This window comes from Rosa chinensis, chromosome 4, assembly GCF_002994745.2.
Source record: "Rosa chinensis cultivar Old Blush chromosome 4, RchiOBHm-V2, whole genome shotgun sequence".
Taxonomy (NCBI): Eukaryota; Viridiplantae; Streptophyta; class Magnoliopsida; order Rosales; family Rosaceae; genus Rosa; species Rosa chinensis.
Window position 1 is genome coordinate 4,653,011 of NC_037091.1, and position 18,286 is coordinate 4,671,296.

General features: G+C 42.4%; 1 long non-coding RNA gene across 3 annotated transcripts; it reads right to left on the bottom strand.

The window, feature by feature from the left end:
• Positions 1–15,348: 15,348 nt before the first annotated feature.
• Positions 15,349–18,267, bottom strand: LOC112197996. 3 transcript variants are annotated; one of them, XR_002935821.2, is made up of 6 exons: positions 18,118–18,267; positions 17,845–18,030; positions 16,732–16,791; positions 16,402–16,602; positions 16,083–16,155; positions 15,349–15,777 (listed from the first exon to the last, which is right to left on the bottom strand). It is a non-coding gene; the product is annotated as an uncharacterized LOC112197996 (long non-coding RNA). The 3 variants fall into 3 exon arrangements; XR_002935822.2 differs by having other exon boundaries at positions 18,122–18,256; XR_002935820.2 differs by having other exon boundaries at positions 17,845–18,249.
• Between the last annotated feature and the right edge of the window lie 19 nt (positions 18,268–18,286).

The following is an 18,286-nucleotide window of genomic DNA, read 5'->3' on the forward strand; positions in this document are numbered from 1 at the left end:
CTCCTGAATCCTTATGAAAGTCCTCTCTTATTATGGGAGCTTCTCTGTTATCGGCTTCAGTTGAGCATTTGATTTCCTTCCCTTCAGACCCTTGCTGCCTTGCGGCCGCCACTTCCCTTTACATGCATCTCTTTTGAGTTTTTGTCAAAGGGGAAAATGGTTGATCTCTGGCCGCTCGGCCATACCACCTATTATCATGAGTAACTGGTGGCTGACATGTCCTATAAGGTCTACGGCCTTTATTTCTAGCAAAGTAATCTTGGTCATAAAATCGATCATGTTGGTCAACACCTGATCACTGTCGGCCAGTGAAACCGTCAGCAAAATTTCCCTCTAGATCATCATCCTCAAAAGTCAACCTCCTCCTCACAGACAGTCGTCCGCTTTCGGCGTTTTCAGATTCCTTTATCCTCTTAAACACACTTTGAGAAGTTTGTTGTCCCTGATAACATCCCTTGGGACTGTGAGGGCCAAAGAGCTTAAGTACTTCATCCTCGGCCAAGTTGGTAGTGGGAGTCCCCAATTCATTGCCAGCATGTTTCCCTCCTGAGTCTCTCTTCTTACTTTCTTCACAATTAGTTGGGCCTTTTAACCCTGGTTTTACCTGTTGATCAGTAGCTAACTCTTGGTTCTTAATTTGCAGAAGATTACTGAGGGTTACCTCATAGTTGCAACGGCTGCACAGAATCACAGCACTTGTTTGGACCTAAAATGAGCATTTTGGCCTGACAAGGCGTGTCTTGGAGAAATTTAGCCAATGTCAGTGGCTCAAGCTATATATTGTACGTCGACAAGTTTGAAATATATTATTTAGAGACTAGATAAAGCCTACTATGGAGAATTATGTGAGAAAAGGAAATGATGAAAGCATGGAAATGCAAAGTCAACTTTAGCACATTTTCCTACTTCAGCTACGAGAAACCGAGCTAAACAAGGAAGGAGGGGAAGAAGACTAACCAAACAAGATCTAAATGAGCTGAAAATTTCCACATTAATTCTAGACATCCCAAGGATCATTTCTTATGAAGAGTGCCAGAGCTAGTTTCGAGTGAAAAGTCTGCAAACAATCAATCTAATTTTCTACAGAAGCAAAACTGGAAAACTGGACCTATGAGGAGTCCAACAGCGTTTTCGGCCCAATCATATGGAATTAAGCTCTGAAATTTCACCACAATGATCTACACTTATTGTGGATCATTTGATAGGGCAGAAGTCAAAGGCCTATTCTGATGTCTTAGTGGAGATATAATTGAAGGAATAAAGGAGCCGAAAGTGATTCAAAATCACTCCAAAACTCATCATTTCTATCTCCATTTAGTGCTCCACTATCTCCAATTAGTGCTCCACTATCATTTGTTTAAGGCCAACCACTTTGGCATGGTAGCCTATAAATAGAGGTTACAATGAAACACTTCAACACACAATTCATCACAACAATCTCTAAGATTATCCAAGCCTCTCTAGAGCAACCCCTCTCCCTCTCTTACCGGTAGTCACACTCCAGTCCTAGTCTTCTCAAGAGCCGAATGTCAGTGCTACCAAACCCTCCAGCCAAGCTAAAGTCACGCTTTAGCAAGTTCTCCTCACTTCCCAGTAGTTCTCGCTCTGCTCGATCTACAACATCGAGTATCGATTGTGATTTTGAAGAAGCTCAGCAAAAGTCCTCGCCACGAGGCACAAAGAATCCCACGACGAGGTTGGTGCTCTCCTCGTCCACAATCACTTGAAAGAAGTCAGGTCAAGGGACACCCCCAATGACTGCACCTGAACGGTGCTGGCACGCCCACGCAAGAAAAGAGACTGTTGACCAGCTCAAGAAAAACTTGAGCCAAATAATTTGGCACACCCAGTAGGACTTTAGTTTGGTAAGGGATTGTGAATCATAACGGAATAGGTGAAGTCCCTTTTATTAATATTGGCCTAAACTCCTTATTGGTGCCTAGTTTAGGTCCCTTAAGGTTAAGGGCGGCTTTTATTAACACTTGTTGAACTGTCTTCACACTTATGTCGTTTCTCATCTTAGTAAGCATAGCCTATGTGAAATGGAGTCTAGAAAAGGGACAACATTCATGACAGGTTCTTGAATCCAGAAGTGCGTGCAAATGGGCCTATACCACTAAGTGGGAGTAGCTCATGCCAAAATAGATTCTGCCTCTCTTGTTCGCCCTCCCCCACCTAGCCATTTCAGTAAGGTTACCCAAAGGATTTGAAAGAAAATTTGTGTCTAGGCGACTATACTTGGGCCGCATGTCTAAACCTTGATTCACAGTATTGAATTCAGCTACTTTTTCAATTCAGACATCCAGAAGCCATTGGGAAGTCAAGTGCAAACCCTTATCAAAAGGTTTACGTTAACTGCCCGAAACACAAGACCTCCAGTTACAGCTCGCACTTTCGTGCAGACTGTCGTGGTCTTTTTGACGAACAGGTAATCTGAAGATTTTCTCTCCACTCACCGTCATCTGACATGTCAATCAAATAGGGAGAAAGTCAATAGCCCACCACTGAGGGCAATAGTGATCCTATTATCCAGTCCGCTGGAACTGGTTATGCATCCAACACCACTCAGGTGGTGGGAGGCGAAATCTTCTTGGATGGCTTTGTGCCCATTCTTATCCCACCAAATGTGAGCTTAGAGGAGAAGCTTGCCATCTTCCAGCAGAACAATGCATCGTACTATGAAAAGACAAGTAAAGGGCTTGCGGAAGAGCGACGAAAGATTGACGACCTTGTTAATCAGGTATAAACCCTAGGCCAAGGATTGCAACAGACGCAGGGGCGTTTGGATAGCATGTCTCAGCGAAGCCAAGTGAACCACGATCAGCTTGTGACCTTGATTAATGACCAGGACACCTAGAACAAACACATTGCAACAGACATTGCGGCTATGCGCAAAGATGGGTCCAATCTTGGAACAGGCCAAGGAGGTTTTGAAGAAAGCATTGGGAGATCCCAATGCGATCCTGGGTTCTCTTGGTCAACCTGCTGGAACAGGGAAGTATGTACCACCGAATGCTCGTGACAAGGTCAGCAGCAGTACTACTACACCATCTGCTACTGCCACGGCAACGTCTACCAAAGCCAAAGAAAATGCATTGGTGATTGGCGACAAAGACAAGGCCACACCATTGGCTGGACAAAAGAGTAAAAGTCTGAAATTCAGCGACGACAGCCTGGCTGATCCCGTTGTGTTTGCTTAATATGATAGTGGTTCACTTGGCTTCGCTGAGACATGCTATCCAAACGCCCCTGCGTCTGCTGCAATCCTTGGCCTAGGGTTTGTACCTGATTAACAAGGTCATCAATCTTTTGTAGCTCTTCCGCAAGCCCTTTACTTGTCTTTTCATAGTACGATGCATTGTTCTGCTGGAAGATGGCAAGCTTCTCCTCTAAGCTCGAATTTGGTGGGATAAGAATGGGCACGAAGCCATCTAAGAAGATTTCGCCTCCCACCACCTGAGTGGAGTTGGATGCATAACCAGTTCCAGCGGATTGGATAATAGGATCATTGTTGCCCTCAGTGGTGGGCTATTGACTTTCTCTCTGTTTGATTGACATGTCAGATGACGGTGAGTGGAGAGAAAATCTTCAGATTACCTGTTCGTCAAAAAGACCACGACAGTCTGCACGAAAGTGCGAGCTGTAACTGGAGGTCTTGTGTTTCGGGCAGTTAACGTAAACCTTTTGATAAGGGTTTGCACTTGACTTCCCAATGGCTTCTGGATGTCTGAATTGAAAAAGTAGCTGAATTCAATACTATGAATCAAGGTTTAGACATGCGGCCCAAGTATAGTTGCCTAGACACAAATTTTCTTTCAAATCCTTCGGGCAACTTTACTGAAATGGCTAGGTGGGGGAGGGCGAACAAGAGAGGCAGAATCTATTTTGGCATGAGCTACTCCCACTTAGTGGTATAGGCCCATTTGCACGCACTTCTGGATTCAAGAACCTGTCATGAACGTTGTCCCTTTTCTAGACACTATTTCACATAGGCTATGCTTACTAAGATGAGAAATGACATAAGTGTGAAGAGAGTTCAACAAGTGTTAATAAAAGCCGCCCTTAACCTTAAGAGACCTTAACTAGGCACCAATAAGGAGTTTAGGCCAATATTAACAAAAGAGACTTCACCTATTCCGTTATGATTCACAATCCCTTACCAAACTAAAGTCCCACTGGGCGTGCCAAATTATTTGGCTCCAGTTTTTCTTGAGCTGGTCAATAGTCTCTTTTCTTGCGTGGGCGTGCCAGCACCATTCAGGTGCAGTCGTTGGGGGTGTCCCTTGACCTGACTTCTTTCAAGTGATTGTGGACGAGGAGAGCACCAACCTCATCGTGGGATTCTTTGTGCCTCGTGGCGAGGACTTTTGCTGAGCTTCTTCAAAATCACAATCGATACTCGATGTTGTATATCGAGCAGAGCGAGAACCACTGGGAAGTGAGGAGAACTTGCTAAAGCGTGACTTTAGCTTGGCTGGAGGGTTTGGTAGCACTGACAGTCGGTGGCATACCAAGTCTGGTGATAGGCCTGGCATATCCTCGTATTTTTCCGCAAAGCAGTCCTTGAATTCCATAAATAAGTCGACGAGCCTCTGTTTCTCTCTAGGCTCTAAGTAAGTGCTGATAGCCACTGCTATAGGCTTATTAGTTGTTCCTAGGTTGACCTTTTCAGTAGGGTCCCTAACCTTCGAAGGTGTGTCATCCAATGCCGCTAGAGCAAGCTGAATCTCTTCTTCCTCCTCTTCTTGGTCCGTGAACTCTTCATTAATAATTTCTAAGGTCGCGACTAGATCATAGGCCTCTCTTTCCACCAAGTATGAGGATAGCCTCTCGTACAAGGAATGGAAGGCCTCTATCCCTTCCTCTGGAAGATCACAATCCTTTGATCACCCATGGCATGGGGCACAGCATGGCCAGGTCTCGCTAGGCCTTCTCTTGCTAGCGTGAGCCCCCACTATGCCAACTCAGAAGCCGTCAGCCCTATGGGGCGGCCCTTATTGTCGATGCTACTGACTTGCAATGGAGTAATTGGCTCCAAATAGTACATGGCATCTACGTAATTCGCGGAAACAGAGAAAGGGCGAGGGTTTGCTTTAATTAGCTCAGCCTTATCTGTCACCCTGTTCCACATAATCAGCTCTTGATGGAGTGTTGACGGAACACAATAGCTATGAATTCAATCTCTTCCCAGAATGGCACTGTAGGCCACGTAACAGTCAGTAACGAAGAATGCATAAACGCTTTTCGCGGGACCCACCTTGATTTTTAGGAACAGTAAACCTAACGTCTTGGTTACTGTTCCCGCAAAGTTCTTCAATGTGAGAGAGGTGGACTGGATCTTCTCCTTCTTGATTCCCAAAAGCTGCATGGTCCTTGTAGTAATGACATTCACAGCCGCGCCGGTATCAACCATTATCTTGCTGACCTTAGTCCCTTTAATTTCCGCTGTGATATACAAAGGTCGCATGTGTTGCACCATGGCGGGCGTGGGTCTTGTGAAGCTCATGAAGAAACCCTTGCTGTTAGCATCTTCAGTCTCAAGGAACACTTCTTCTTTCACTGGCGTGGTTGCGGCTGAAGTGATCTGCAACTGTTGTTCTCCAATTGCGTCAGCTTCTACCCATTCCTGCGCAGCGACTGGTAAGGCATACTTAGCAGGAAGCACATAAACCATATTGCAAGAGGTATCCACCATTTCTATTTCATCCATATCATCATTAAGATTGAGCTTGGGTTCATCTACTGGGATTTCGGCGTTGAACTGTTTAGCCATGAAAGCAACCAATGATTCCTCTTCGAGGATCACCGCCTTGGCTTGTTTGTGCTCCTGTACCATGGGAACCTGGTTCAGCGACTCTGAAATTTATTTCGCTGCTGGCACTTCCTCTGGGTGAACGACCACCAAGCTTTGAACTTTCTTAGGTCTCCACTGCAAGGTGTCTGAGGCGTTGTCCTTGCCCCCCAGCCTCTCAAAAACTGAGGACTTGGTTTCAGGCTTGTAGCGAAACAACCTGCGTCGGATGTTTGGACACCTATTTGGAGAACTTTCCTTCCTAACAGACGGGAGTGTCTTTTCTTTGGTGATCCTACAGATGACGTTAGGCTTAGACGCCCTTGATGCTGAGCTTACTTGCTTTTGAAAGCTGCGGGGAGCCACTAAAGGCTTGGCAGCTAGCGCCTCCATCTCTTTCTGATATTGATCAGGAGACTTAACCAATTGCGAAGGCTTGATTAAACCATGATCTAGAGCCTCTAATGTTCGCTTGGCTTCTCCAAACCTGCGTTGCAACTTCCTTTTCTTAGAAGGGCTGATTTCTACAACCTTCCCTTTTTCTCGGGTGTACCACTTACCTTCCTTGAGAGAGGACGTTGAAGACGGTGGTATGTATGGTTTGGTCCAATCATCGCTTTTAAGCTTCCCCACCTGTTTCTGTTCAATCGCAGCTGCCCTTAACTTATTAAACAAGTTGGAATCCTTTGGGGATGATGGCGACTCTATCTTGTCTCCCTCTCTTGGGCTGGAAGGCTGATAGTTTCGCTCCGACGAAGTCCACTTAATTGGCGGAAGAGAGCCAAAATGAAATGTCTGCTCGACCTCTTCATGTAACGCCTGGATGCCACATTCCTCCTTGCATCGAGAAACATAAGATCACTGATGAGGCTTCACTGACAGGCCTGCCCTTTTTCTTTGCTGGGGCCTGTTCCTCTTCATTCTTTTCTTCTTGTCCTCTTGTTGTCAGGTCCAGGGTTGGCCTCCTCTGGCCCTTCTTGGTCCAAGCTACATCAACCATATTGACCCCGGTGTCAGGGAAGGGATTCAAATCAACCAGTGCTGCTGCGGTATCCGGAGTCTCCACATGCAGACTACCATTATTGAGCCATACTTGAATATGGTCCTTTAGCTTAACACAATCAGCCGTGTTGTGGTTCCACAGATTATGGAATTTGCAATACTTTTTTCCTTTTGGTTGATCGGGGCGAGGAAAGGGTCCAAAGTCAGTCTTTACCATCTTCGCGGCTATCATTTCATCTAATATCTCATGCGCTTTATTGGTGTCATAAGTATATGTCGCGAACTCAGGTTTGGTGAAGGCTACGGACTTGAGCTTAACTGGTTCCTTGGTTATTTTCAACTGTTTCAAGGCGGGGTTTTTTCTTCCTGTTATCTCTAAAGCGGAAACATCATTCTCCTCTTCCGCATCGTCATCCTGGAAAACTTCTTCGCCTTGATAATAGGGATCATAAGTGGCTGGCTGGTAGTTCAGGGCAGCCACCGTACGGTGTTTTCCAGGAACATAAGTTCCTTTGGACGCATTCTTCCTAGCATCCGTTTCTCTGAGGAGATGCTCGAAGCTACCTACCTCAGTAATGAGCTCGCCCATTGACTGTATCATACTACCATTCTGCTTCTTTCGCTGGCGCGGCTCCAAGCCCTTGATTGCCAGCTTAACCAATTCTATTTTTGGCAGAACCATGTTCAGTTTAGCCTTCTGAATCTGGAACCTTTGGAGATAAGCAACTGCAGATTCAGTAGGCTGTTAGGACATCTGGATAAGGGAAGCCAAATCAACCTCAGGCTCTATAACTCCGAAAGTCTCTCTAAAGAGTTTCTCCATTGCTGGCCAATTTGCCACCGACCCTGGGCGGAGTTTAGAGAACCATGTAAAAGCAGCTCCAGACAGAGAAGTGCCAAAGATTTTGCACTTGAGGCTGTCATCATTCTGGTACTGGCCGCATTGCACCTTGAACCTGGCCAGATGAGTTGCTGTGTTCTCGGTGTCTTCCCCTGAAAAGGTAGAAAATATGATATTCTTATAGCCTCTGGGGAAAGGTGCGAGCATGATGTGTGGTAGGAAAGGCCCTTCATAAACCCCATCGATGTGGGCCCTAGGGTTAGCCAACCTAATCATCTCCTCCACCTCTTCACGTCGCACATAACCTGGGCCAGGAGGAGGAGGTGCAGCCACCATGTGATGGGCCCTTTGCAAAGGAAGCACAGCGTGGCTAGTAGTTGTTGTTCCATCTCCCAGGTGAACGACCCGGGGAATATTGGGCTGTTGAAGAGTAATTTTTGTTGCGGGCACATCCTTGGCCAAAGCAGTGATCTTGATCGGAGTGCCCGTTTGATCAATCCCGTAGTAATTCCCGGGGAGCTCTTGGTAAACATTCTCTGCCCCATCACTATCATATTGAGCAAACAGCACTGGCCGGCGGTGCTTTTGAAGTAGATGACGATGAGGCCTTCAAAGCCTGTGGCATTGTCATATTGTATGCATCCTCATCCTGACTGTCATAAACTGGCTCCCTCCTCTAGTCAAGAAACATATACCTCCTTCGGGCCCTAGGATCAAACAAGTTCATATTAGGCCAATTCCTCCTGTGACCTCTTGGGAAGTTGACGTACACCATGTTGACTGGAAAAGGGTCGGTATCGACAAGCAAAGCTGGTTTGCTCGTCTCTGGAAACTTCAGCTTTTCTTTTTCGATGAGATCCTGCAAAGTATCACGGTAAACCACACAATTGTTAGTAGAATGCTTCCATGAATTGTGAAATTTACAATAAGACTTATTTCTAGTTTCATCGGCCTTATGTATAACATGGTCGTTTGGCAATTTAATTACTTTCTTAGCAAGAAGTTGATCAAAAACTATGTCAACCTTTGTGATATCAAAAGTGTAAGTGCAGGTAGGTGTCAATCTTAAAGGTGTGCCATCTTTGGTATGGTAGGTTATCGGCTAAGGTTTATCCTTGATTGGGTTTGTTGGCTTTGCAAGGGCTTTACAAACCATTGGCTTGTTTATAAACAATTCGGCAGCATTGATATCGGCTGAATCTTCTTCCTCAACCTTCAAACCTTCGAAATTGGCCTCCATAGCATGAACAGTAGGATTCTTATAATAAGTTCCCTTTGAGGTTGATCTAGCTTGAGTTTCTTCTCTGATGATTGCCTAGTATCTAGCCACGCTAGTGGTTAATTCAAAGATGTCCCTAATATCAACTCCTTCATATATATATATATATATATATATATATATATATATATTTCTTGCGCAACTCGTAATTTAGACCTTGTTGAGCTATCCGGACAAACTCTAGCTCTCCCAAATTAACTCTGCACTTGTTTCTTGCGGCCTTAAATCTATCCAAGAAATCTTGGGCTGATTCATGTGCTTCCTGATACATCTTTGCCAAATCGACAATTGTTACTTCTGGTTCAGCTCGATAGAATTGCTCATGGAAAGCTCCTTCCATGTCGGCCCAGTTTTGAATAGAATTAGGTGCCAAGTTAACGTACCACGCATGTGCAGGGCCGGTCAACGAGTTTTCAAACCACTTTAGCTTCAAGTCATCATCTCTAGAGTGTTCGGCACACCGTACTGTGAACCGAGAAATATGTGCTATAGTTGATTGGTAATCATCTCCACTGAAGAGAGGAAAGTCAAGAAATTTGAATCCCTTTGGATAGTCTCTGTTTTCAACCATTTCCGGATATGGTTTGGTGTATCTCAGCCTGGCCGTTCTTCTAGGAGCCGGCCTTACAGTTTCTTCACATATTCTCCTTATTTCTTCGATTGTCAACCCATTCCTAGGTGGATTTTGTCCTCCTAAACCGTTGTTGTTATTTATCGGCTGTTGCATATAATTATTGGCCATTCCAAATTGGGGTTGAGCTTGAAACTACTGTCCACCAATAGGAAACTGAGCATGTGGCTGTGGAACATAAGCATGAGCTTGCTGCCATGGAGGTTGAAGTGCTTGGTTGAGTTGGCCTTGTTGATTTTGTATCAGCAAGGTTTGCAAAGTGTTCTGACCATTCACCATAGCTGCCATTGTTTGGTTCAGTTGCTCAAGAGACGTTTGCAATCCTTCGATTGATCGGTTAGTATTCTCTCCCAAAACAGTAGCTAACTGATCTACCAACGTTCTGTTGTTGATTTCTCCTCGGGCAGCGAGTTCATTCGTCTGCAATTTAAAAACCTCATTCAATGCTTTGTACATATACTCGGCTGACACTCCGGCCGGTTCTAAATAATCAGCTTTCACAGTATCTCTAACTCTACCATCTCGTGTTGCATATATGATAGCACCGGGAGTGGTTGCACTATTCGAGGCATTCTGAAAAGAATTAAGTGGTGAGCCTCTAGACGAACTTTCAGTAGATTGCCTGGCCAAGGCTGCGTCAGCGGCGGCTCGTCTCATGTCTACTTGCCTTGCAGCGGCTGCCGCTGCTGTAGTCTTTGCTGCTTCTTGAGCTCTACGTTCATCGGCTGATTGCTCTGCCGACGAAGAGTCTGAAGTCCCATTCCCACTTCACTCAAGTGACATTCTGATTGGAGTAAGATCGAGCTTCGGCCGTGATGGACAAAAAGTTGAATTATGTCCTGACTCTCCACACCGAAGACACTTCTTTCCCCTGTTTACACTGTATGGGTTGTCTTGTTTTTGTTGACTAACCTCCTTCCCTTGCATTCAACCTTACTAAGAAAATAGTAATCTTGAGTCCCACTGGGCGTGCCAAAAGATATTGCCTCTGAAAATCACCTCGCCCTATACAGCCGAGGGATCAAGGAACAAATGTCCTTCTTGATGAATAGATCATAGAGCGTGCTAGCACACGGCCAAAAGGCCAAGTGTGCAATTGTAGGTGTAGTGGATGTAGATATGACTTATCAAGCAATTGTTAGCCGAGGAAGTAACTTATTCTCGGTTGTGGTTCGATGCCTCCAGGTTAAGGACTTGGTGGCTGAAGGTCGGATGAGTTAGGTGCGGTCGTGAGAGTTTGAGTAAATATGAACTGTTTGGTCACAGAGCTTAGGTCAATTGGATCCAAATAATAACAAGTAACAATAAAAGTGAACTCGTAAGAATGAAATCTTTAAGATTAATTGCTACTATGCGACTACGAACAGTAAATAGCATGATCAAACAAGTAAAGCATAAAGACAATAAGGAGCAAATAAAAGATAATAACAACGAAACTGAAAACTGGAATGGCTGAAAATTATTAACTATTGTTTGAAAGAAAACAAAGAGAACAATTCAAAATCGATACTAGGCTACAAGGAAAGTAAAGTAACTGAAATTGTAACTAGCAGAGCAAACTAACTGAGGAACAAGCGGAAATTATACCTAAGCAAAAGGTAAGACGAAAACAAGAAAAGCTTGATGGCTTGAGTTTCTGGAGTTGTGTGTGTGTTGTCTTCTGTCGATGCTTTTATTTATATTGGCTGCTTTGTGACTTGAACTGATCTCTTGATTCTTTGAAGTTGAGTGGAATTCGGCCTCCTCTTGGCTCCGTGACTCTATCTTGATTTGGCTTCAATACTTATCGTCGGTTGACTTGACGCTAGATTCTATCTTGATCGGCTCTGATGGTCATTATCAACGGCTGTAATAAATCTTGAAGTAGATTATCTTGGATTGAACTCTCCTTATCGGCTAAGAACTTCAATTCGACTGAAATACTAGATCCCACCTCATCTTTATCGTTTATCAGCTTACTTTATCGATTAGCTATTATCCTCCCAAGTTGAGTTCGAGTTGGAAACTGACTAGAATGACTTGAACAATCGGCCGATGGGCTTTTAGATAATAAATATCTTTTCCGAATTAATGACTACGGGCCGGCTGATAACTAAAGGCCTAGCTTTGTCTGACTCGACTTGGATCAGACAAAGTGCAATTATTCATCGGCCACCATTTCTGGTAACCAGCCCAAATTACTTGTTGAGCGGCTCATTGTAATTAGAAATCATTCAATAACTATGCAGGTTAGCTATGTCCAAGTGGCCATGCAAATGTGGGTACAAACAATATTGTGATGCAAATATTGAGATAGTGGCCACTAAAAGATGTCAATATGGATGAAGCCCTATGTGCTTGTTTCTCTTCGAAGAGCCAAAAATATAGCGAATAGCATTAATATTGGTGAGACTGGTACCTCTATCAAATGGCTGGATGACACATTGATACATGGTACATCTTGCTTCAAAGACTGTGGAGGAAGATCCATGTTCTTTCTGCTTGTCATCCAACTTCCCCCTTTCTCCCCAACTCATGTACTACTTGATTAGATCAATCTTTATATATAGTACTCCTGATGAGGTGGTTTTCTTGGGGCTGATGCTGAACCATGAGGGTGGTGGCCTGGTTCTATTCATGATCTAACCTACACTGCTTCAATATATCGCCGATTGTCCACCCATTCCTAGATGTTCACTTTATCTCTCCAGATATTATCTTGTTCATTGATTCTTACTGTCATATGGTTGTTCATTATGGGTCAAAGATTGCTCAATGGTGGAACCGTGGAAGCTTTTTATAACCCAAACCATGAGACTTTGAGGTAGCTGTTGGAACTCGGAAACCCCAGAAATTGATGATGGCACTTGGAGGCTAACCGAGTTCCTCCCTCAGAATGGCAAACAGTCAAGATTTCTTCTTACAAAGCAGTGAAGCACACTGTATATCTGTAGCTTTTATCATCAATTGTCATACAAAATAATTTTTTGTGTACAGCTTTAATTAGAAATGGTGTTAATTTCTGTTTTGTATTAACCAACAGTTGGGTGCTTCTACCTTTTCCATTTTCGTTTCTTGTTTCCTTTTCATTTTTGTCATGATAGATCAAGTGCCTGCCTCAGTTTCCTACTTTCCTTCAACTCTGATTACATTTTAAGTAGTTGCTAATGTCAGTGTTCTTTTTACTTATAAATCCAGCGACTGTTTTAGTTCTTTATCTGCAGAACAATGCTTTGGTTTCTTTACTTTCTTAATTATAAATTATGTCCTTGTTATATTGCTAATTAAAGCCTCACATTTCTGGTCCAGTTTGGCATAGCTCATGCATGTTGTGAAAAAGCTGCATAATTTATAAGTTTAGTTAAATTAAATAAGGCATAACTTATTTCAAAAGTTATAACATTAAGCTGCTTCTTATAAAGTTGATAAAAGGCTTTTATAAGCTAAAAGCTACACTTGCTTCATGTAAGCTAAGCTATCTCAAACTAGACTTAAGAATGGAGAAATAAGAAAAGCTTTTGAACCATTTCCCCTGCCTCACGCCTCCTGTTCCTTGGTCTGTAACATGATTATATTATATACTAACTCAAAAACAAGACGTCCATTAAACATAAAGGATTAAGTCAAAAATAACAATTTTGTCGACTTTGCTCTGCTAGGGTTTCTCTGCCCTAGCCGTACCATTGATTGAGTTTGTGACACGATGGTGGAGGAGAACACGGTGACTCCTTCTGCACTTTCTGAGGAGGCCATTGTGAGCCTTGTTGGAGGAGAGGATGCAATCCATGATTCATTTTTCTACCTTTGTGGTCGGCTTTTATCTAAGAAGACAGTGGTGATCCTGTCGTTCTCGGCGGCGATCTCTAACGTTTGGGGGTTGAAGGAGAGAGTTCTGATCCGGTAGGCTTTGTCTTCCAATTCAAGGATAGAGAGGTGAAGAATCGGATTCTCTTAGGGGGTCCATGGTTCTACAACAACTCTATGTTGCTGCTGGCAGACTATGACGGCGTTTCAGCTCTCGAGGCGACTTCGCTGCATCTCCTGGAGGTTTGGGTGGCGGTGAAGGGGTTGTGCATTGCTATGCGCAACAAGAAGGCCTTAACCCTAATTGGACGAGCGTTGGGTTCCTTCATTAAGGTTGATCAGAAGGTGGTGCAATGAAAGGATCCTATTCAAATGATCTGTGTGGTATAGGACGTCCGGCGGAGGATTTAGGCACGGCGGATCTTTCAATTTTCTCCGACGGTCTCGATGTTGGTGGAACTCCAGTATGAAAAATGTCATGGGTTGTGTTCGGCTTGTGGCTTCTTTGGTCATGGAGGGGGTATATGTGATGGCAGATTGGAGGCGGAGGCGGAGGCGCATGCAGCACTGGTTCTAGCGGGGTCGGACCACGCGGTGGAAGCAAACCCAGGTGGGTTAGCGGTGTCGGAAGCGACGGTTTCTGGGTTGGTTGTTACATCAGAGATGCCGGCACCGGGACTGGATGCGCCAGATGTTTCTGGGGTGGCGGAAGTGGCTGGAACGTTGGTATTGGGATCGGGTTCCCCTACCGCGGGGCGTGTAGAGCTCATTCAGGAAAAATCAGCGGGAAACCCTAATTTTGAATTAGGGTTGACCACTGGGTTAACTAGGACTAGTCAGCATGGTCTTGGGCCGGGTCTGCTTGGGATTGGGCCAGGTCTGCATGGGACTGGGCCGGATTTCTTTGCTGATGGGGCCAATATAAAGGGCCTTGCTGTTGGGATTAATTCAGAAAAACATCTTATCTTGGGTGTGAAAAAAGAAGAGCTTTTAAGCCTAGGTTGGCTTTCATACCTCTGGAATTTCACGTTGGTGAATTGGTGGAGGTTTCGGTTTCCCTGGGGACAGCTCTAAAGAAAAAAGGTCGTCCTGTTGGACGAAGGAATAAGCGTACTTTGAAAGATGAAGGTAACAATGCTGGTGCAAATATCAGCTCCAACTCGCCAGGGAAGGAGCTAGCTATTGTTTAATTTATTTGATTGGGGTCTTAAGCCTGTTTGAGTGTGATTAAGTTTCTATGAGTCTTCTATGACATTTCTAGTTTCTTGCTTGTACCACAATTGCTTGATTGGCAAGTGAGGGCTAGTTGAATGATTTCTTTCCGTAGGAGGCGAAACTTTCTTATGCTTGGGCAGACTTGCTTAAATGTGAGCTTCCCATTGATTTTAATTAGTTTGCTTTAACTTGGATAAGTTTTATCGGATTTTCTTGCCGGACTACTTATGTAAGCTTTGTAAGTTATAGCCAATTGGCTGTTGATTTATTGAATAACAATCAACTTCTATTAAAAAAAAAATAGATTCTTCAAAAATAGCGAAAGCTGGGTTAGCTGGTCTTAATTATCCTTCTCGTAACACAATAATCAGAAAAGAAACTAATGAACGACAAGATTAGGTAGACTAACTCAGATTTTACATGCTCTTAACAACGGCTTGACGTTGATGTTCATAAAAAAAGTGGAAATATTCCTTTTCTACCGTATAACTCTATCTCTTAAAACCACATTTTCTGTTAAAGTTTGATAGGAATATGGTTCCTATATCAAAATATTTCTACCTAGTCCAACTCCAACAGTGAGCGCCAAACATGGTGGCTGTAATTTAGCAACCCAAAAGTTGGTACTCAAGGTTAATTCTCTTCAGGTTTGAAATATTTTTCTGTTTTTTCAATTCAAACACAAAATTGATTTTCGTATGGTCAATGGATCACACATAAATTTTTATTATTTTTTTGGTTTTTGTTACTATAAGACAGTAATCCTCTAACCAAAAAAACAGCCGCACTTACGATGCAAAACAATATTAGTAAAAAAACAGCACAACAATGTCGGAAAATTATAGACGATAGGCTACCTGAACTTACACTACCACAAATGTGGCCTTTAGAGTTTAGACACCATCAGTAATGGTGTGAGTTGGGTTATTAGGGACCAATCATTGGTGTGTAACACCAATAGCCACGGTCCAGCCACCATTATTGTTAATAGTTGCCTTTGCTGGCGTGACAGTACCCAAGGAACCCACTATCAACTTTTTGGTGACTGCCATTATGGGTCCCACAGAGACTTCCTACCACTAATACAATCTTTGGTGACTACAAATATTCCATTTTAAAAAAAATATTTAAATACAAATTATTCTAGAAAACTCTACAGCAGACTTTTCTTTCATCTGAAAGCACAATATATCATCTGTCTTGCTCCATCACCGAACTGCAAAATGCTCGTACTCCTGCAAGCGGCAAATGGACAAGTCAACTTGGCTAGAAATAATCACTATGGTTTCACATAGTATGGATGCTTCTGGGACTAATGCACAAACACTATCTGAGGGTATAAAAACTATGGTTTCACATAGTATGCATGCTTGTTGCAATAAAGGAAATTTAAAGGAATATCAACTACAGAATAAAGAAGACAAGAAATAAATTTTGTTATCTACCGTTTAGAACACCAGCTTTTTCAATGCCACCAGATATGCAATTAACAACAAGTACTTGCTCATGTTAAAAAAAAAAAATTAAGAATTTGCCTTACGAGGAAGACTTGTGATTGTTGGAGCCTGGTGCATAACAGATTTGGTTTGTAGTGTTGTAGCACATCTGCCATTCTGCAAAAAGAGCAGCAAAATCAGGAGAAAAAAATGTAATACAATATGAAGGCAAAGCTAGTCCGTATGTAGCATGTTTATTGCAATACAACTAGAGTTGCACCAGAATGAGCATCAGTACAATTTGTAAAAGGTATGACTAATTCCAGGAGATATTGAACCCAATCAACAATCCTACTTAAGAAGTAAAAAGCATTTTCAAAAAGAGATGAAACAGAAAATGAGAAAATGCAGTAACAAACTAACCAAAGCAGAAGCACATATTATAGAAGCACTGCATTTGAGTAAACCCCGCAATTGGTATGATTGGTTTTCTTGTCTCAAGTGACAACCCTCCACCAATCCCCACCGGTCTTATCTGAAAATGTACCAGTCTTCTATCAACACAAGCTCTTCTTGAACTAGACCCATAAAACCCAGCTTGTCTATGTCTTTGATCTGCTGAACCTACCGCATACAAAGAAAGATCATACAGTACTTATATCTCATATATCAGCAAAATGAATCGGAGTAAAACCATATTCTAACCACCCACACTTTAATGGAAGAAATTCTTCCAAGAGACTGTTGTTGTACCTGTAAATGAACCCCGTAAAGCAAAATAGGCACAAGGAAAGAGCAATAGGCCAGACCAACCTACAAAAAACAAACCAGTTCCTTTGTAAGTCATCGATCCTATTCTGAAAAGAAATACAAACATCAAGGTTGTTAAACTAACACCTACTTAGAAATTTAATTTGATATTATTTTTTCCACTTTCAAAATAGCATTTTCAGTAGTTACAAAATCAACAGATTAATTTCAATATAACTTCATCATAAAAAAGAACGGAAAATTTTGCAATTACTTGAGCAAACTGATAAAACTACTGCCAATTGTAAACTCAAAAGCAACACAAGTCAATTCTGTACTCAAGCTACAATCATTAACAAAAGCTTCTGCCTTTTATATATAAATCATTCAAGAGCTCAAAATATTGATAAAAGAGAAACCTACTGAGCATGTAAGCCCATATTTGACACAATTTTCCAATGCCAAATATATCTTATACAACAGAATTGAGTGAACCTACAAAAGCATACTCTTCAAAAAAGAAACATATATTTTGAAGAGACAAAACCATAATACAGCAACTAATATGAAGCAGCAAGTAGATTAGACAATGTTTCAAATTACGCAACTTTCCTCCTACCAATTGCTACTAAATGAATTTATTTTCACAAGCAATCAGAGTATTTGGGTCTTCATCATGCATCCAAATTTTAAATTCACCCATAAACTAAATATGAAAAAAATACACCTAACATGTAAATAATGACCTCTAGACTCCAGTCATAGAGCAACCCAGAAAATCCAGAATTTTAAGAATAATGAATCTACACCGCAAAATCCATCAAAGTAGCTTAAGAAATCAGAATGCATATTCAACCCATCTTCCATTCACATAAAGTAAAACAATCTAGACAGAAACAGTGCGCTAAGCAAGTGAATAACAAATGATGCAGCATCACACTGTAAACAATTGGAAAACGAAGAGTAAAAACCCACCGCGTATAAAATATAAAAATAACAGAAATTTAAAATTCTAGAATTGAATTCAAGAAAAGACAATTCATTTCTCAAACCCACAAGGACATGATAACCCATATCTAAATAATAAACAGAGGGGAGAGATCTCAAGTTAAGAACCTTAAGAAATCGGTTGGATGGGCATGAGACGGAGCCTGAATGACGGCTTGGCTCAAGACCTTAGGCATGGTGTGCAAATCTCCATCAGAAGTTTTGTTGAAAGGGGGAGATTCATGTCAAACAATCGATTCGCATAAGAGTATCATATCAATAACTTGATCCTCTTATGCGAATCGATTTTTGGATCTGCATCGATTTTTCGACCAAAAGAAGAAGATAAAGGAATTTGACTTGCGTTGTGAAGAGGAAAGAGAAAAGGAATGTAGAGAGTACCGACTCATTGAAAGAACCCTTGAAAGACTATTGCTCCCTTGTTCATGATTGAGAGATAGATCGAGAGAGAGAGAGAGTTCTGCACCGCATAAATTGAAAGTGAGAGTTATAACCATATCAAAACAACTGTTCATAACTCTCTAAACAATATTTTATACTTTTAAGGGAT